The sequence below is a fragment of the Microtus oregoni genome, unplaced genomic scaffold (assembly GCF_018167655.1).
Source record: "Microtus oregoni isolate MIOR12 unplaced genomic scaffold, Mior012 000070F_ref0000104, whole genome shotgun sequence".
Taxonomy (NCBI): Eukaryota; Metazoa; Chordata; class Mammalia; order Rodentia; family Cricetidae; genus Microtus; species Microtus oregoni.
Genome location: NW_024543977.1, coordinates 6,028,145 through 6,045,978, shown reverse-complemented (window position 1 = coordinate 6,045,978; position 17,834 = coordinate 6,028,145). Strand labels below are relative to the sequence as shown.

The 17,834-nt window shown below is 39.0% G+C and overlaps 1 protein-coding gene across 4 annotated transcripts in view; it reads left to right on the top strand.

Annotated features, from left to right (window-relative positions):
* The window catches only part of Znf438 (zinc finger protein 438), a 135,049-nt gene that overhangs the window by 28,554 nt on the left and 88,661 nt on the right, over nt 1–17,834 (top strand). For 2 of the 4 annotated variants that reach the window (XM_041641584.1, XM_041641583.1), the window contains exons 2-3: nt 7,167–7,244; nt 10,616–10,702. The gene's annotated coding sequence lies outside the window, so the exon portion shown is untranslated. The remainder of the gene's footprint in view (nt 1–7,166; nt 7,245–10,615; nt 10,703–17,834) is intronic. The other 2 variants (XM_041641581.1, XM_041641582.1) reach the window with 1 other exon arrangement.

The following is a 17,834-nucleotide window of genomic DNA, read 5'->3' as shown; positions in this document are numbered from 1 at the left end:
CCATGTCATCATGTCATTGTAGATTTATGCTCTGCTCTCGTGTGTGGATAAAATGCCTCCTTCTCTTTCCTGTCCACTCTGATCCTGGCTTGTGTATATTCAAGCAGTAGGACTCCATTTATCACAGGCAATAGGGAGAAGCTCAAAGATAGAAAAGGGTTACTGTTCACATTTCCTGTGCAGCTCCCTCTGATCTTCCTGAGCTGTAATTCCTTCATGATGTTAAACGTTCCCAGGCTCCTTTAACCTTCTTGCCTGCTTGTACTGGCCAAGTTTGTCCCAGGTGATTATGTAGGCGAGCAACCTCCTGTTTCAAGAGTAGCAATCGCTTTCTCCATGAGATGGGCCACGCTCCCTGCTTTGCAGTTCCAGAAAGAAGCATTTTATTTAAACAAAAGAACAGTAACATACTAGTTTTTAAAATTGGTATCTAACAACTGTTTGTTGTCAGAATGGTAGTTCAGCCTGTCTTGATCCAGAATCTTTATGTTTGAATGCAAACACATTGTCTTTTAGAATCGACTTTCTTCCCCCTGAAGCCACCCTAGAGAAATGGGTTTCAATTTAAAGGAGCACATTTTGACCTTTCCAGCACACTTTTAGCCAATTATCCAGTCAGTCAGTGGAAGTTGCATCAGATACAAAGTGGCAACACTCCTAATTTTTTGACAGTTCAGAAAATCAGGTACTCACTTCCTTCCGTCTTTCTAGTTTTAAGAGTATACAGCAGCCCATTTTGATTCCATGTATAAATACATGTACTTCTGTGGCTGGAAAATGTTTTCTATCTTTGCCTTTCTCTGTTAAGCTTTAGAAGAAATTTAATGCCATGAAGTCTAAATATGTCCTCAGTACAGCACACACCTGTGACCTTTCTGCTCCGTCTCAGCTTTCACTAGGACAGAGCTCTCTTGGCATATTGGCTCCCACTGCTGATAGCAGACCTTCCTTCTCTTTTAGCATCTTGGAGCCAAAGGACCTAGGGACAGAAGTTAAAGCAAAGGAATTTCTAGAATGATGTCAGTTTGTTGTCACTTTGGCAAAATAATCTGTTTACAATGTGATAAACTGTTTGTAATGCAATCTACCCACAAGTGATGCAGTTTTATGTGGATGTGGGTGGATACGTCGTTAGATTTATTATGTTTGGATCTTTTAGGAGTCAACAAGCATGCTTGATGTTTCTCATTTGTCTTTAGTTCTATGGTATAATATAAAGCTGTTACATAATAGATATTAGTAACAGGGTTTTTTTTAAAAGATTTTATTTATTATGTATACAATACAGTGTATTGCCTCCATGTATGACTACAGGCCAGAGGAGGGCACCTGATCTCATTGTAGATGGTTGTGAGCCACCCTGTGGTTGCTGGGAATTGAACTCAGGACCTCTGGAAGAACAGTCAGCGACCTTAACCTCTGAGCCATCTCTCCAACCCTAGTAACAGGGTTTTTGAATGGATGATACTGTAAGTTGCTTTTTGTAGATTCTTTTTTTGTTTTTGTTTTTCAAGACAGGGTTTCTTGTAGCCTTAGAACTTGTCCTGGAACTCACTCTGTAGACCAGGCTGGCATCGAACTCACAGAGATCCACCTGCTTCTGCCTCTCCAGTGCTGGGGTGAAAGGCATGCACCACCATTGCCAGGTGCTTTTTGTAGATTTTTGACCCATACGTGCATATTTGTGTACAGTTTTATATCCGCTGCCCTCACCCTTTGTTAGCTTCAGATGGTAGACACTGCCCAGAATCCTTTTGCCATGAAACAGTTAATTTTGTCCCAACATTCTGCACCCAAAGTTGTTAGGTGGTCTGTAGTTTGCTGGCCTAGTCAGGATACTGCTCTCTCTACCACAGAAAACAAAACGAAACAAGGATGTAGTGAACAGTTACTTCAGATACAGCCTATGAATGTTTCCCAAGCTATGAACAAATTCACTGTTTTCACAACAGAAAGCACAAATTTCTCCCAAGGATGAACTGTTTCTAGGGAATTCTGAATAGCATACCAGTAAACCAGCAGGCATTGTCTGAACACAAATGTGAGCACTGTGCCTCCCACTGTGGTCTCCCCAAGAGTATGAGAAATCTTACTCCTCCATCTAAGGTTCCTTAGACCTTTCAGTAGATGGTCCAGTCTAAAGGTAACTAACCTAAAGTAAATCAGGTATGATTGCATGCAGAGTGGGAGACTGAGGGGAGGAAAGTCTCTTGGACTGGGGAGAAGGAGTGGTGAAAGAGTTGTAGAAGAAGTGCAAGTATGACATTGGACAACAGTTGTGGTCTAGTTGTAAAGAAGTATGACATTGGACAACAGTTGTGGTCTAGTTGTAAAGAAGTGGGGAGGCCCTGCTCCCTGCTAGACTTCTCTCCATTTCAACTTATTTGCTCTTTGTTCTGCAATAGAATTCAGAGGAGCCTCTGCCCATGACATAGCTCCTTTAGCTACCTTAGGATGGGTTCAATAGAAAACCCGTCTCACATTCTCCTTCCTAGTTTAACATTGCCGCAGAAAGCTAGGAAGAAATATTGGGAAGTAGAATTTATGATTACATAATGGTCCATCTAACCTCACTAGCAAGATCAACTGCACACAGCTGAGTGATGTCTTGATTTGAATTTGAACAAAAAAGTATTTCCAGATTCACTACTTTTGCATATATATGGAGCTGAAGTCATTATAAATGTAATTCCCTGTGAATTTTATTCATTTCTGATTCTTTTATAATAAGCAATTCTTGTATTAATCTCACTAAATATTTAGCTGTACTTTTTGCTTTTGTAAAACAAATTTAATTTTTTCTCTTGAAACCCTTGATTGTATTTACTTGAAGAAAGCAAACATACCCAGTATATTTAATTTTAGCATCAGTCTTTGCAAATGGATGCTTCCATTACTTAGTCACAGGGACAGCAGCACAGAGACCACACCTGGCTCTCAGCACTAACACACTCAGACCATCTACTGCTTTGGTTTCTAGGTCTGATGCCAGGAGCAAGTTTACACAGCCTGTGCCTGCTTCTGGATATGCCCATTGTCCAATACATGTGTTGCTGCCAGTGAGATATGAGCCATTTAACTTCCCACACTGTTTTGTAATGATCTGGAGTCTTTCAAGATGTCAGTTTGTATTTCGTGATTAAAGGGTTTGTTGGCTAATTTTAGGGGATTTGAATGTAATCATAGTGTGCTTTTTTTTATAGCCCAGATTTCCTGCATTCGAGCTTGGAAACATCCACTCTATCCTTCTAATTTCTTTTCTGTCTTCTTTAGAAATGCTTATTAAAAATCTCATGCAGAGCAGGTTTCGAAGTGTCTCACACACACTGCACATGTTTGCATGTATACACAGTGTCACTGAAGCTTGTTGTCATGTTGCTCTCAATGGTAGCGTTAACCCAACATATGAAAAGTTATCCCCACGGGAACAGAGGGGCAGGCTGAGGTGGTAGGAGACAGTAGAGAGATAGGTTTTTTGTTTTGTTTTGTTTTACTGTTTCTATATGTTTTTTTCCTTTAAACTCCTTTTGTGACCTTAAGATTAAAAAGTAAAAGAAAAATCTTACTTTTAAAAGATTACTTACTTAAAACTTTTGTAAGTACTGGCTTCTTCTCTGTCATCAGTAAACTCACATTGTGTAGAAAACACAAAAATTTGTAAATAACTGTGTCTGAAATCAATTTTCCATGTGCAGTAAATGAAACCTAATTGATAAAATTTTTGTCTTACACTGTGCCACCCTGGTATCTTACAGACACTTCATGGCTGCTGTCAATGCACTGTGCTCTTCCCTCCTTGGATGTTTCATCATGGGTATGGGGAGCAGGTATATCTTACTGTGTGTCTGGAATCCAGCAGGCACTTCTTCACAAATTCACAGCCATTCCTAAAGAATTTGTTAGTGCTGGTTTCTGTCAGGTCCTCTTTGGGGATTTTTGTTTGTTTGTTCTTACATAACTTACTAAATTTGATCTTTGACAGAGTTCATGGATGTATATAGTATACTATGATCTTCAGCATCTCTAGATCCCCCTAAGTACTTTACCCCTCTCTACAAGTCCCTTTCTACCATTCAAGGTTTTATTTTTTTTTTGTTGTTGTTGTTGTATTGTTTTGTTTTGTTTTGTGACTCACTGAGTTTAACTGGGGTCAGTGGTGTTATCATGGGTGTATTAGTCAGGATTCTTTAGAGGAACAGAACTTACAGAATGCACGCCCACACACATTCACACACACAAAGATTTATTTATTTGAATGGCTTACAGGCTGTGGTCCAGCTAGTCCTACAGGCTATCTACTGATGGGAGGTCTAAGAATCCAGTAGTTGTTCAGTCTGCAAGCCTCAATGTCTCAGCTGATCTTTGGTATCTGCCAGAATTCTAAAGAAGTGAACTCTAACACCACTGAAGGAATGGGCATTTTAACAAGAGAGAGAGCAAGCTTGCAAAGAGAGAACAATTGTCCTTCTTCCATGCCTTTATATAGGCTATCAACAGAAGGTATGGCCCAGATTAAAGGTAGATTTTCCCATTGCAAAAGATCTGGATTAAAGGTGTATCATCTCACTTCAAAGATCTGGATTAGAAATGGGTCATCCCACTTCAAATGATTTAATTAATAAAAAATAATCCTCACAGGTGTGCCCAACATTTGGCTTTTAGATAATTTCTAGATGTAGTCAAGTTGGCCATCAAGAATAGCCATCGTAATGGGTGGAGTTGTACTGTCCACTGAATCCGGCTAAGCCCACTAGTGAGTAGACAACTGAAGATAATGGGACCCTTTTTCCAGAACCCATCAGTAACCAGTACTTTATCAGGTAGGGTAGGACTCCATGAACCTTTCCCGTGTCCACAATTGAGTGTTAAGGCCTAGTCTTGTGCAGGCCTATTGCAATCAGCTGAAGCTGCTGTGCTGTCATGATTACATTGACTGCGTTGTGCCTACAAGATAGCATCCCTCAGCCCTTCTCACCATCTTTCAGCTCTTACATTCTTTCTTCCCCTTCTTCCTAGATATCCCCTGAGTCTTGGAGTCCTGTTTGGGGCTGAACATCAGTTGTCACTTTTCTCAGCACATTGGTCAGCCATGCATCTCTTAATTCACTACCATTAATTACATAGAGAAGTTATTCAGAGAGTAACATTTGCTAGACCCTGAGCAGCTGTTTAAAATATTATCTCTTAAGAGAACTACATATTTTTTAATTATTTTATTTTTTGAGATTATAATTATATCTTTTTCCTTACCTTTCCTTTCTCCAAACCTATCCATCTACCTCTCTTTGCTCTTTTTCAGAGTCATAGCCTCTTTTAAATTAATTGTTGTTTTATAGATACACACACACACATATAGACACACTTACACTTTTTTTTTCCTAAATAACAACCTGCTCAGTAACCAATAACCTGTTACTCCTATGCATGTTCTCAGGGCTAACCATTTGTTATTAGATAATCAAAAATAACTTTAAAATACAGCTTAATAATTTTTAAATTTGAATATCAGCCCTAAGAAAATATTTTAAGTGATAATCATAAATAGTATAGTTTACTAATTGCATTTCTTTCTTCTAAATCTCCCAATTTTTAGAAACTCATTTTCTTCCACCATCTTCCTGAAATTTCTAGAATCTCAAGTGATCATTGAGTTTATCTCAGTCTACTTTATTCCTTGAAAAGACAGAATTGGGCAGCCCCACCCCCTTTTTGCCTTTCTTTCATTGGTAGATAGCAGTCTTGTGTGGGATTCCATCCTTACATAAATAAACCATTTACGAGCTGAGCAGACTCGAGCTCATGGCAGTACAAACAGTCATAGAGACCATTCTGAAGTTGACCTTTCAGACAGATGAGTGTGCTTTGTCTGTTGGTCACAGATTGGAGTCTGATGTTCTAGAACAGAGTTCTTAAGGTTACAGTAAATGCCTCTGCTTAGAAAGATAGTCTATTACAGACCAGATCACCTGTGTTTGTCACTGTGTGACCAGGTTGATAATGGCTCTGATTGTTAGGGTGGCTCCCACTCTGAAGGACATCATCAGTGAGGTTTTAAAACTATTTTACTCTGTTGCAGTTGTGCCAGTTTCTTCTCATCTTGGTTACTACAGTAACAAAAGAGATTTCTTCCCATGGAGTCCTCTCATAGTATCTCGTCCATACGCTAGTGTATAAATAATCACATTCATTTAGAGACCATGTGTTTATGTATGCATGTCGTGTAGGGGTGTGTGTGAGTGCCTGTAGCATATTTGTGAAGGCCAGGGGAAGACATCAGGTGTTGTACTCTATCATTCTCTACCTTGTTCTTTAAGCCAGGGTCTCTTACTGAATTTGGAGGTACTATAGCCACTGTACTAGAGTCACAAGCCTAGTAAATCCTCTTGACTCCAATGCCAGAGCTGTCTTTGTTTGCCATCATGCTGCAGGTGTAGGCAGAACTGTATGCCCATGTCCAGCTTTTTACTTATCCACTGGACAGTCTTTCCAGCCCGATAGCTATGCTTTTAAAATATAAAATTGAGTATGATTTTAGCTAGAAACTTTTGTGGCTTATTTTAGTATAAATTGAAGCCCAATGTGCTAAATCTAGTATTTAACTCCTTAACTACAACCTCAGCCTAAATCCACCCCCACCGCATTAACTGCCTGCCAGCCTCCTGTTGCCCCCCTGTATCTTCTTCCCAGAATGCAGAGCCTTCCTTCATTTTCTTGTAGAAATTAAAGTCCCAGAAGCCTTGTATTATTTGTAGCACTGACTGACCTACCTAGTGGACTCTTTTCTGCTTGTCTGTCTGGAGGTTTGTGAGATTCTTGAAAATGGGAACTTCCTCTTAGTCAGCCTGGTGGCTCCTTGTTCACCAGGACAGTGACTAGACCTCCAGTGTTTGTCTTTAAAGCATGCTTCAGTATTAAACAACATTTTCTCTAAGTTTTATTATTCTGAAGTGAAATCAGTGAAGAGCAATATTATACATCTCACTTTTCAAACTCTGAGCAGGTTAGGGTTTATTTTAGGTTCTTAAATGACTCATAGTATGACGAATGTCAATTTTATAGTGCTTCATATAATTTTTATTACTTTTTGGGTGCAACCATCTAATTAGTTTCTGTAAGGTACTTATCAATTCTTTCTGTTTTAACGCTTCCACTACATTTGCTTTCAGATAAAGATGAATGTCATGCATCATCCAATATGAATGCTTTGGAAGTAAGAAGACACTTGCTAAGTCAGCTTACTTCATGTAAGTCTTAGCTATAGCTCAACACAGACTTAAGAGCAAAGAATAAAGGTGACTGACACATTTGCCACTTTGTGACTTTCATATTTCTCAGAGTACCTTTTACTTCTCTTGTATGTGAAACCTTTCTTGGTAGGTCAATAATTTCTTAAATCCATGGTGCTGTTTTTAATACATAATATCTGTGATCTTCTGATGCCTATGGTGGTTTCTGCTTAACCAAGATTGCTGCTTCCTCTATGTCTTAAATCCCATGCGTATTAATTTTGTTTTGTGATAAAACATCATAATGAAGATAGCTTGTGCAAGAAACAGTTAGTTTTGACTTATAGTCCCAGGGGGTCAGAGTCTATACAGCAAGGTGGAAGCAGTGTGCAGGTGTGGAAGCTGGAGCAGGAAGCTGTGAGTTCAAACCTTGAACCACAAGCATAAAGCAGTGAGAGAAAGAGCAGAAAGAGAAGGTTGAAAGAAAGGGGCGGGGAGATGGAGAACACACTGAGAATAGTGAGGCCTCAGAACCTGTTCCTGGTGGCATACATCCTCCAGCAAGGCCACACCTCCTAGATCTCTCCAAACAGTGGCACCAACTAGGGTCCTGCTATTCAAATACATGAGCCTTGGGGAGAGGGCCAGTATTCAAGCTGCCACACCAGGTAAAACCTTTATGAAGTTTCAGCTTCCACCTGGAAGTACTGGCTCGTCTTTCTCTCTCTGTTGCCTATATCTATTGTTTGTTTGTATTCCTATGCTTTAACCATGTAGCTTTGTGTGTATGTGTGAACTTTATATCTGCTATCTCCCATCCTAGGTTAAGGTTACAAATCAAAATCCTTCCTAATTTTTGTTTCCCATATAGCATAGACTTTAATAGTGTTCATTAATACTCATTTAGCAAACTAAGAATGTACTGGATTTCTTCCCATCTTGCCCTCTGGCATTCATTCTCATGGATACTTCTGACCCATGTTCAGGCAGCTAGTTATTCTTGTTATACTCTTTTGGTTGCTGCCTTAGCTTAGGAAAATACTCAACATAGTGCAATTAACAAGAAACAGTCAGTCCCAATCTCAGAAATAATCTTTATTGCAGAAGTTCATGTCTGACCTGTTGTTTGGAATACAGAAAACAGTTTCCCGCAAAAGCAATTATATAAATAGTGGTTTTTCTCTCAGTCAGCACTCCCAGGACTGTTTAACCCAAAAGCACCAGTGCTGCTTCAACTCCAGGCAGCTGCCATGTATTATACTGTTTTGTGGAGAAGCTGTACCTCTGTGTCTAGAAGGCTCTAGAGATACGTTGTGAACTTTATGGGCTAAGCTGGAGCTCTGGTAGTCATGCGGCTGACTGCTCTTCTTCCAATGCAACTTGGCTTTGGGTACTGTGTCATAGACTTTGGCCTATAAGCTCTTGACACTAAACCACTGATTCTCAACTTATGGCATGACCTTTTGGGGATTGCATGATCCTTTGATAGGGACTGCATATCAAATATTCTGCATATCAGATGCTTACATTATGATTCATAGGAGTAATAAAATTACAGATGTAAAGTAGCAATGAAATAACTTTATGGTTGGGGGTCACCACATATGAGGACATGTATTAAGCACATGTATTAAAGTGTCACTTCTTTACACTGAGGGAGAAGCACTATGGTTGGTCCTCCCCATGGTGGATTAGGATGGGCTCAGCTGTCCCTTTGCTTGAGAGGGCCGTTTGAAGCAGATGTAAAGAGATGAAGAGCTGTTTTACTATCCTTTCTGCTCATCCACACATAGCATAATACATATGCATGGGGAATATATAAACATGGAAGTCATTCTATCTATAGGGAAAACACATTAATCGATATTTGACACCACGTCAGGTTTTGTGAACAAGTGATTATCATTTCTACATGGGCCTAATGATGCTTCTAGTGAACAACATGTCACTGTGTGCATACACAGCCCTGAAAGGTGACAGCCTAGCTTGTCAGACTAAGAAAAAATCTCTTCATAAATTTAAGAGAATATAATTTATTCAGTGATCATTAAGCGTTGCACACATGAGTACCTGATTTATGCTTAATACTGTCAAAGCTAGAGGCTAGGAAGAGTGAACAAAAGATGCTAAAGAAAGTTTACCTTCCTCTAGGGGCCTGAAATAAAGGGTTCAAGGTGTTAAAGAAGCATCCTCAGTAAAAGTGTCATTGCCATAAATTTTTTTACAGAGGAAATTAGTGTGTTTAGGATGCTCAGAATGGTAATCCCATTGTGATTGCCATATTTCTAAAGATAGTGCTGGAGGTTCACTGGGTTTCAGAAGAATGTAACTAGAGTTAGGGAAGAAATGATAGTCTTGGGGATAGTCAGCCTGAATAGAGGGCTAGAAGCAAGCAAGCTGCCACCACTGTCTGTCAACTTAAAGGAGATCAAGGGGATACAAATTGCAAAGAAAGCAGTCAAAATATCACTGTTTGCAGATGATATGACAGCTGCCCATGGGAGAATAGAACCAGGTACAAAACTCATCTTCCTGTTTTCATTAGAATCCATCTAGATTTATACATGAAATTAGTTAGTAGTTTTAAAAACACATCACTTAATAAATAACTGATGTTTTAAAAACAAACAAAACAAAAACCAGGGTGCAGGTCAAATGAAACATATTTATGGACCAAATCTGGCTCCAGGTGGCATACCTGAGAACCTCTGCCTTACATGTTTTGTTGGCTTCTTAAGTCCATTCCTCCCTTGCATGTCACCTGACCTGGCTCTAGTAGAGACAACTGCCCATTTGACCTAGGAAGTAGGCAGTGTTAGCATTAGGAGTCAGGATGGAGTTAGCATCTCAGGACCAGGGAATGCTACTTGCCATGGACTGGTGTGGCAATAATAGGTGGGAAAATTAGTTAAGTGCTTCAGTCTTGACAATTCAGAAGTGCCATCCAGATTTCTTAAAGCTGCAAGTCTCAGAATCTTACCTTAGAACTGTTAAATAGTTTCTGAGGCATAGGTTATCAACCTGTTTATCTTTTAAAGCTCCCCCACTGGTTTTGATATCAGCTTAAATAGAAAACTCCTAGATTTGAAGTATTGGCCAATCTTAGGAAAGCCAAAAATGCCCTGCCAAGGAGGTGGGTCTCTGTCCCTCTGGCAGTAGAGAGTCAGTGCTCAGATGTTTCTGCTACTGGTGTCACGATCAATTGGAATGGAAGAGAAGTAAGAAACAACTTGACCTAGAGTTTGTGTTAGAAAAGGAGAGGAGTCACATTTTAAAGTGTACTTGGGTATGTGGGAGTTGGTGATATCAGCTGTGACCCCAGCACAATTTGTTTCATAAACTGATTATACAACCTCATCCTCATTAATTTGATCTCTTTTCTCTTACAGCCTGGCAACTTCAGCAGTAATTTCAGCCAGTTTGCATTTAATGGAAGAAGACCATTGGCTGCTCATGTACATGTCTAATTCATAATAGTAAGTGAGGTTATGTGTATGAGAAATATGACCTTTAACATAATCATTATAAAGCATTTAATAACCTTCTACATATGCAGTAACACAGCCTCAGTCCTGCAGGATCATTCCAGTAGTCAGAGTCATGTGTATAAGGAAGTTGTTGGCATACCGTTCTCTAGTATTAAATTGAAATTTGAAGCAGCATTCTAAGTCATGCTGTGCATTTTAATATTTTTGGTTAGTTAAAATGGGGAATCACTTACTTTTCTGATGACAGATCTGTGCTTGCTTCCCAGCTTTAGCACCTATCTTCCTCTTGTATGAGCTTTTCTCCCCACACATATTTATGACTGGTGCAGCCCCTAGCTACAGACTTTCCAAAATTAGTGTTAATATTGCATGTTCTCAACACTGGCCGACCAGAATGCAATGCTTTGCTTTTACCACCTCCCTAGGCAGAGTATTTTCTGCCATTTGTCAGAAGCAGCCATTAGCACCTGTGCTATATCAAATATGCCATATGCTCATACCAATGAGGATAGTAAGGTACTAAATAGCAGTATGATGTACTGGACTAGAGTTAATGTCATCAGTCTCTGAACTATTGTGCCTGCAATTTGAAGGTTTAGAACAAATTCACCTTTTTATAAGCATTTTCATAAAATTGCTTTCAAAAATGTTTTCAGGTTTCTGGGAAATGTTAATGGTTTTCAGGGTAGAATGAGCTGAGTGATAGTTACAACTTCTCTAATCCATCTGTGTTCCCTTCACGTGTACATGAAAGAGATGAGAAATTTGGGGCACCAATTACATTGTAAGGACAGTGTTAGGAATCTAGTTGTGGTGATCCTGAGACATGCCGGAGACTTACATAGAACCTTTATCTGTTTAAGATTCAGTCTCCGTTGGGAATAGCTGGCAAAGTAGAACTATTTAGACTTCATATCTAAATCTAAAAGAGTATGCTTCCTCAGTCATGCTTCTGAGAGTTTATAACTCCTCTGGATCTACCACACCAGTCCATGCCAAGAAGCACTCCCTGGTCCTGAGATGCTAACTCCATCCTGACTCCTAATGCTAACACTGCCTACTTCCTAGGTCAAATGGACAGTTGTCTCTACTAGAGCCAGGTCAGGTGACATGCAAGGGAGGAATGGACTTAAGAAGCCAACAAAACATGTAAGGCAGAGGTTCTCAGGTATGCCACCTGGAGCCAGATTTGGTCCATAAATATGTTTCATTTGACCTGCACCCTGGTTTTTGTTTTGTTTGTTTTTAAAACATCAGTTATTTATTAAGTGATGTGTTTTTAAAACTACTAACTAATTTCATGTATAAATCTAGATGGATTCTAATGAAAACAGGAAGATGAGTTTTGTACCTGGTTCTATTCTCCCATGGGCAGCTGTCATATCATCTGCAAACAGTGATATTTTGACTGCTTTCTTTGCAATTTGTATCCCCTTGATCTCCTTTAAGTTGAATTCTTGCTCTAGTTAGAACTTCAAGTACTATATTTAGAGAGAGAGAGAGAGAGAGAGAGAGAGAGAGAGAGAGAGAGAGGGGACAGCCCTGTCTTAGTCCTGATTTTATTGGAATTGCTTTGAGTTTCTAGGCATTTATATTGATGTTGGGTATAGGCTACTATAAGTTGCATTTTTTTTATGTTTAGTTATGTTCCTTGTATTGCTGATTTCTCCAAAACTTTTATCATGAAGGGTGTTGTATTTTGTTGAAGGCCTTTTCAGCATCTAATGAGATGATCGTGTGGTTTTCTTTTTCTTTTTTACTTTGTTTATATGGTAGATTTCATTGACAGAATTTCATATGTTGAACCATCCCTGCATCTCTAGGATAAAGGCTACATGATTATGATGGATGATTTTTGATGTGTTCTTGGATTCAGTTTGCTAGTTTTTTATTGATTATTTTTGCATCAATGTTCATGAGAGAAATTGGTCTGTAATTCTTTTTTGTTGTTGTTGTTGAGTCTTTCTGTGGTCTGGATTTCAGGGTGGCTGTGGCCTCATAAAATGAATTTGGCAATGTCCCTTCTGTTTTTCTTTTGTAGAATAATTTGAGGAGTATTGGAATTAGCTCTTCTTTGAAAGTCTGGTAGAATTCTATGCTGATATTGTCTGGTACTGGGCTTTTTTGGTTGGGAGACTTTTTATGACTACTTCTGTTTTCTTTGGGACTATAGGACTATTTAAATTGTTTATCTGATCATGATATAACTTTGGTAAGTGGTATCTATTAAGAAAATTGTCCATTTCTTTTAGATTTTCCAATTATGTGGAATACAGATTTTAAAAAATATGACCTAATGATTCTTTGGATTTCCTTGGTGTGGTGTCTGTTGTTATATCCCCCCTTTTATTTCTGATTGTTGTTAATTTGGATATTCTCTCTTTACCTTTCAGGTAGTTTATCTAGTTGATTTCCTTAAAGAACCAACTCTGTTTCCTTGATTCTTAGTATTATTCTCTTTGTTTCTATTTTATTGATTTCAGCCCTCAGTTTATTTCTTGCTGTCTATTCCTCTTGTGTGTGTTTTTTCTTGTTCTAGAGCTTTCAGTGTGATATTAAGTTGCTAGTATGAGTTGTCTTCAATTCCTTTATGTGGACACTCAGTGCAATGAATTTTCCTCTGAGCACCACTTTCATTGTGTCCAATAAGTTTGGGTATCTTGTGAATTCTAGGAAGTCTTAAATTTATTTCTGCCTTGACCCAGTTGTCTTTCAGTAGAGTTGTTCAGTTTCCATGAGTTAATAGTCTTTCTATTGTTTCTGTTGTTTTGATATCCAGTATTAGTCTCATGGTAGTCTGATAGAATACAATGGGGGTATTTCATTTTTCTTATATCTGTTGATATTTGCTTTGTGACGAAGTATGTGGTCAGTTTTGGAGAAAGTTCTGTGAGATGTTAAGAAGGTATATTCTTTTGTGTTTGGGTGAAATATATTCTATAGATATCTGTTAGGTCCATTTGGTTTATAACATCTGTTCCAGTATTTCTCTGTTTAGTTTTTGTCTGGAAGATCTGTCCACTGGTGATAGTGGAGAATTAAAGTTTCCCTCTATTGGTGTGTGAAGGTCAGTGTGTGATTTAAGTTTTATTAATGTTTCTTTTACAAATGCGGGTGCCCTTTTGTTTGGGGAATAGATGTTAAGAATTGAAATGTCATCTTGGTGGATTTTTCCTTTGGTGAGCATGAAGTGTCCTTCCCCATCTCTTTTGATTAACTTTGATTTGAAATCTGTTTTGTTAGATCCTATAATAGCTATACCAACCTGTTTCTTGGGTCCATTTTCTTGAAAAATCTTTTTCTAATCCTTTACTCTGAGGTAATGTCTATCTTTGATGTTGAGGTGTATTTCTTGTATGCAGCAGAAGGATGGATCCTATTTTCACATCCTTTCCAAAGTTAGCCTGTATCTCTTGGGGGTGGGGATTGAGTTCATTGATACTGAGAGATAGTAATGGCCAGTGATTGCTAATTCCTGTTATTTTATTGTTATTGTTGGTGATGGTAGTGTGTGTTTGTGCTTCCCTTCTTTGCTTTTGCTGATATGAGATTATTTCCTATGTTTTCATGTGTGTAGCTCACCTCCTTGGGTTGGAGTTTTCCTTTTAGTTACCTTCCGTAGCGCTGGATTTGTGGATACTGTTTAAATTTGTCTTTGTCTTGGAATATTTTGTTTTCTCTGTCTATGGTAATGGAAAATTTTGCTAGGTATAGTAGTTTGAGCTGGCATCTGTGGTCTCTTAGAATCTGGAGCACATCTATCCAGGACCTTCTGGCTTTTATAGGCTCTGTGGACTTTATGTGTCACTTGCCCTTTTCCCCTTACAGCTTTTTAATATTCTTTCTTTGTTCTGTATGTTTGGTGTTTTGATTATTATGTGGTGAGGGGACTTTCTTTTCTGGTCTAATCTATTTGGTGTTCTATAAGCTTCTTGTACCTTTATAGGCATATCCTTTAGTTTGGGAAATTTTTCTTCTATGATTTTGTTGAAAATCTCTTCTATAGCCTTTGAACTGGGATTCTTCTCCTTCTATTCCTATTATTTTTAGATTTTTGTCTTTTCATAGTGTCCCATATTTCGTGGATGTTTTCTGTCAGGAATTTTTTAGATTTAATATTTTCTGTGAACAATTATTTATTTCTTCTATCACATTTTCAACACCTGAGGTCCTTTATTCCATTTTTTATATTCTGTTGCTGATGCTTGTGTCTGTAGTTCGTGTTTACTTACCTAGATTTTTTTTATTTCCTGAATCCCTTCAGTTTTGTTTGTTTCTTTTAACTGTTTGTTTTTTTTTCTTGGCTTTCTTTGAGAGATTTATTAATTTCTTCTTTAAGGACTTGTATCATCTTCATAAACTTGGTTGTAAGGTTGTTTTCTTGTGCTTCAGCTTTGTTGGAATATTCAGAGCTTGATGTAGTAAGAGGATAGTTGGGTGCTTTCCTAGTGACTTATTGCCCTGTCTGTTGTTGACTGTGTTCTTACACTGGGGCCTAGGTATATGAGTTTGGAGTGATTATAGGTCTAGGTGCCAATTTCTGAGTTTGTCTTTGTTGGATGGGTGTTTTGTTCCTTGGTTTCTGTTTGCTCTTTGGTTTTCTGGTCTTTGTGGCCTGGATTTCTGAAAGCTCCAGCAGAGAAACTCTGTCAGAATTGGGGGCTAGACTTCTGGTGGCCAGTATGACCTTTGGTTCAGCAGATACCTCTGCCCAGAGTTGGGGAGGGGCACTGTGATGAGGGAAGTGGAGATCAGGAATAGTAGAAGGAACTGAGAGTGTGGAGGTTTCCCGAAGGGCCATCTGTCTGGAGTCCAGTGGCCAGTGTGGTCTCTGTCCACCAGGGACTTTCTGTTCAAGTTTTCCTGTCTGTTATTCTAGCTGGTGTGACCTGCACCTCTTCTCACTGGTGTAGTCTGCAGCTGTTCTGACTGGCATGCCTGCCCCTGAGCAGTGGATATCTTCCTGACATGGGGGCTCAGGCATTGCAGTTGGTGTAGAGGGTGCCATGGGAGGGGGTGGTCCTGGGCTGGGTCTTTGGATCCAAACTGAAAGCATGGGAGGGTTCTGAGGGCAGGTACAATAGATATATTTCTTACTATACTATAGTGTGAGAGAAACAATAGAGAAATGTAGTGACAGACTGTGAGGATGTTTTCTTGCCAGTTGTTTTTTTCAAGTGCTGAGTTGAGTTTGCTAAGAACCCAAATCAATCTGGTATTTTATAGGTTACTTTTGTAGAGTTCTTTGACTCCATGATATCAATAATTTTAAATTAGAATTGTGGAACTAAAAGGCATCCTTCTTATTCATATTACAATTGTAGGAGTTGAACTCTCAAGCAGCCTTGATTTGTCTGTGTTTTAAGGTCAGTGGTGAGGGTTGGAAGAGATGCAGGACCTCCTGGTTGTCAGTAATCTTTACAGTAGACTCCTCAGGGTTATTTTCTCCAGCATCCAAAGCCGTGCTGTTTATCAAGACTGTGATTGAGTGGGAGGCAACTGTTCCTGAGACTGCACGCTGATGGCTTCCGTGGTTTTTACAGCACCATTCTCGTTAGGATCCATTTCAGAGTCTCGCATTATGTCCACTGTTCATCGTCTGATGTTTTCTCGGGATTATACCACATCAGATCAGGGGTAAATTATATCAACATGACTTATTACTGGTGGAGTTAAATTTGGTGTTTTGGTTAAAGTGACCTCTGCCAGGTTTCTCCACAGTGAAGGAATGACAGTAAACCTTATTGGTGGGGAGTATGTTTCATCTTCCAGTAGATGTCAGTCTGAAGCTGCAGATAGCTCTGAACCCTAGGGATAACCATGTCCCCCTTTCTTTTACTTTATGTGCCTATAAAAAAAGTTAAATTAGCCGGGCGTTGGTGGCACACGCCTTTAATCCCAGTACTCGGGAGGCAGAGGCAGGCGGATCTCTGTGAGTTCGAGGCCAGCCTGGTCTACAGAGCTAGTTCCAGGACAGGCTCCAAAGCCGCAGAGAAACCCTGTCTCGAAAAACCAAAAAAAAAAAAAAAAAAAAAAAAAAAGAAAAAAGAAAAAAAGAAGTTAAATTAAAAGTTAGGCATAGTAAAAGATTTTTTTAAATGATAAAAATTAAAATAACAAAAGTAATATGAGTATGACCCCTTCTTATCTCAATATTATTTTTATTTTTACTTTTGCAAGTCCTTGGGTTCTGTGCTCTGCACATGATGCCTGGTCTTGTTCTATATCACATCACTAGAACATTCTTCCAGAGTTCATCTGTCCTTCCATGTTTTCGACCCTGTGCATGGGTTTATGACTGCATTCTTTCAGGAAAAGCCAGTGCTTATCCCAGTTGAGTGCTTGCTTTGTCTCCTGCCTTATTCCCTTCAAAATCAACCTCTTAGCTCTGTATAATTGTGACAGAAACTTCTACAGTGGCTTCCCTCAAGAATTTACGTGTTTTTAATGCAAACGTGTTCTTGAGTCTAGAAACTATACCTTGCTTCTAGTGTTTTGGTGTCCCTCGTTTGATGAGATACTTGCTTGCATCTTCATTAGGCTCAGTGCTTTCTGGCGTATCTCACCCAGAATATGTCTTGTTTGTCTTCTTCCCACACAGCTGCTGTCTTTTCTTAGCTGAGTACTCATACACTGTAGCTTTTTCAGTTTTTAGGTGCAGCAGTGAAGCTGGCATGATTTTCTTTTGAGGATTTGTTGTTGCTTTATACGTCAGCATTCTTAGCATACAGCTGTGCTTTCTTTCTAAGTGAGAAACTTTTACTTTTTCACTCAGAAGAGTTATTCTAGAGCTTTGCCATATTCTGATTCCCAGCATTGCTATATTCCTAAGTTTGGGGGACCAGGGTTGTTTAGAAGAAGGGCTACTTACGTCTGTGATTGTAAGCGGTGGCTCTGATGAGCAGGGTGAAACCAGTATATTGTAAATCAGTGGAAGAATGGATGGGCAGTTTTCAGTGTGTGGTTCTGGGGACAATAGGTTGTCCATAGCTGGGAAAAAGGTTAAAATTATAATTTAATTTAGATACAGTTAAACTTATTTGGAAAACTAGAAAATATCAATCTAGAAGCACAACCTAGAAAAGACAGACTCGGAAACACAACTGCTAGAAGACATTAA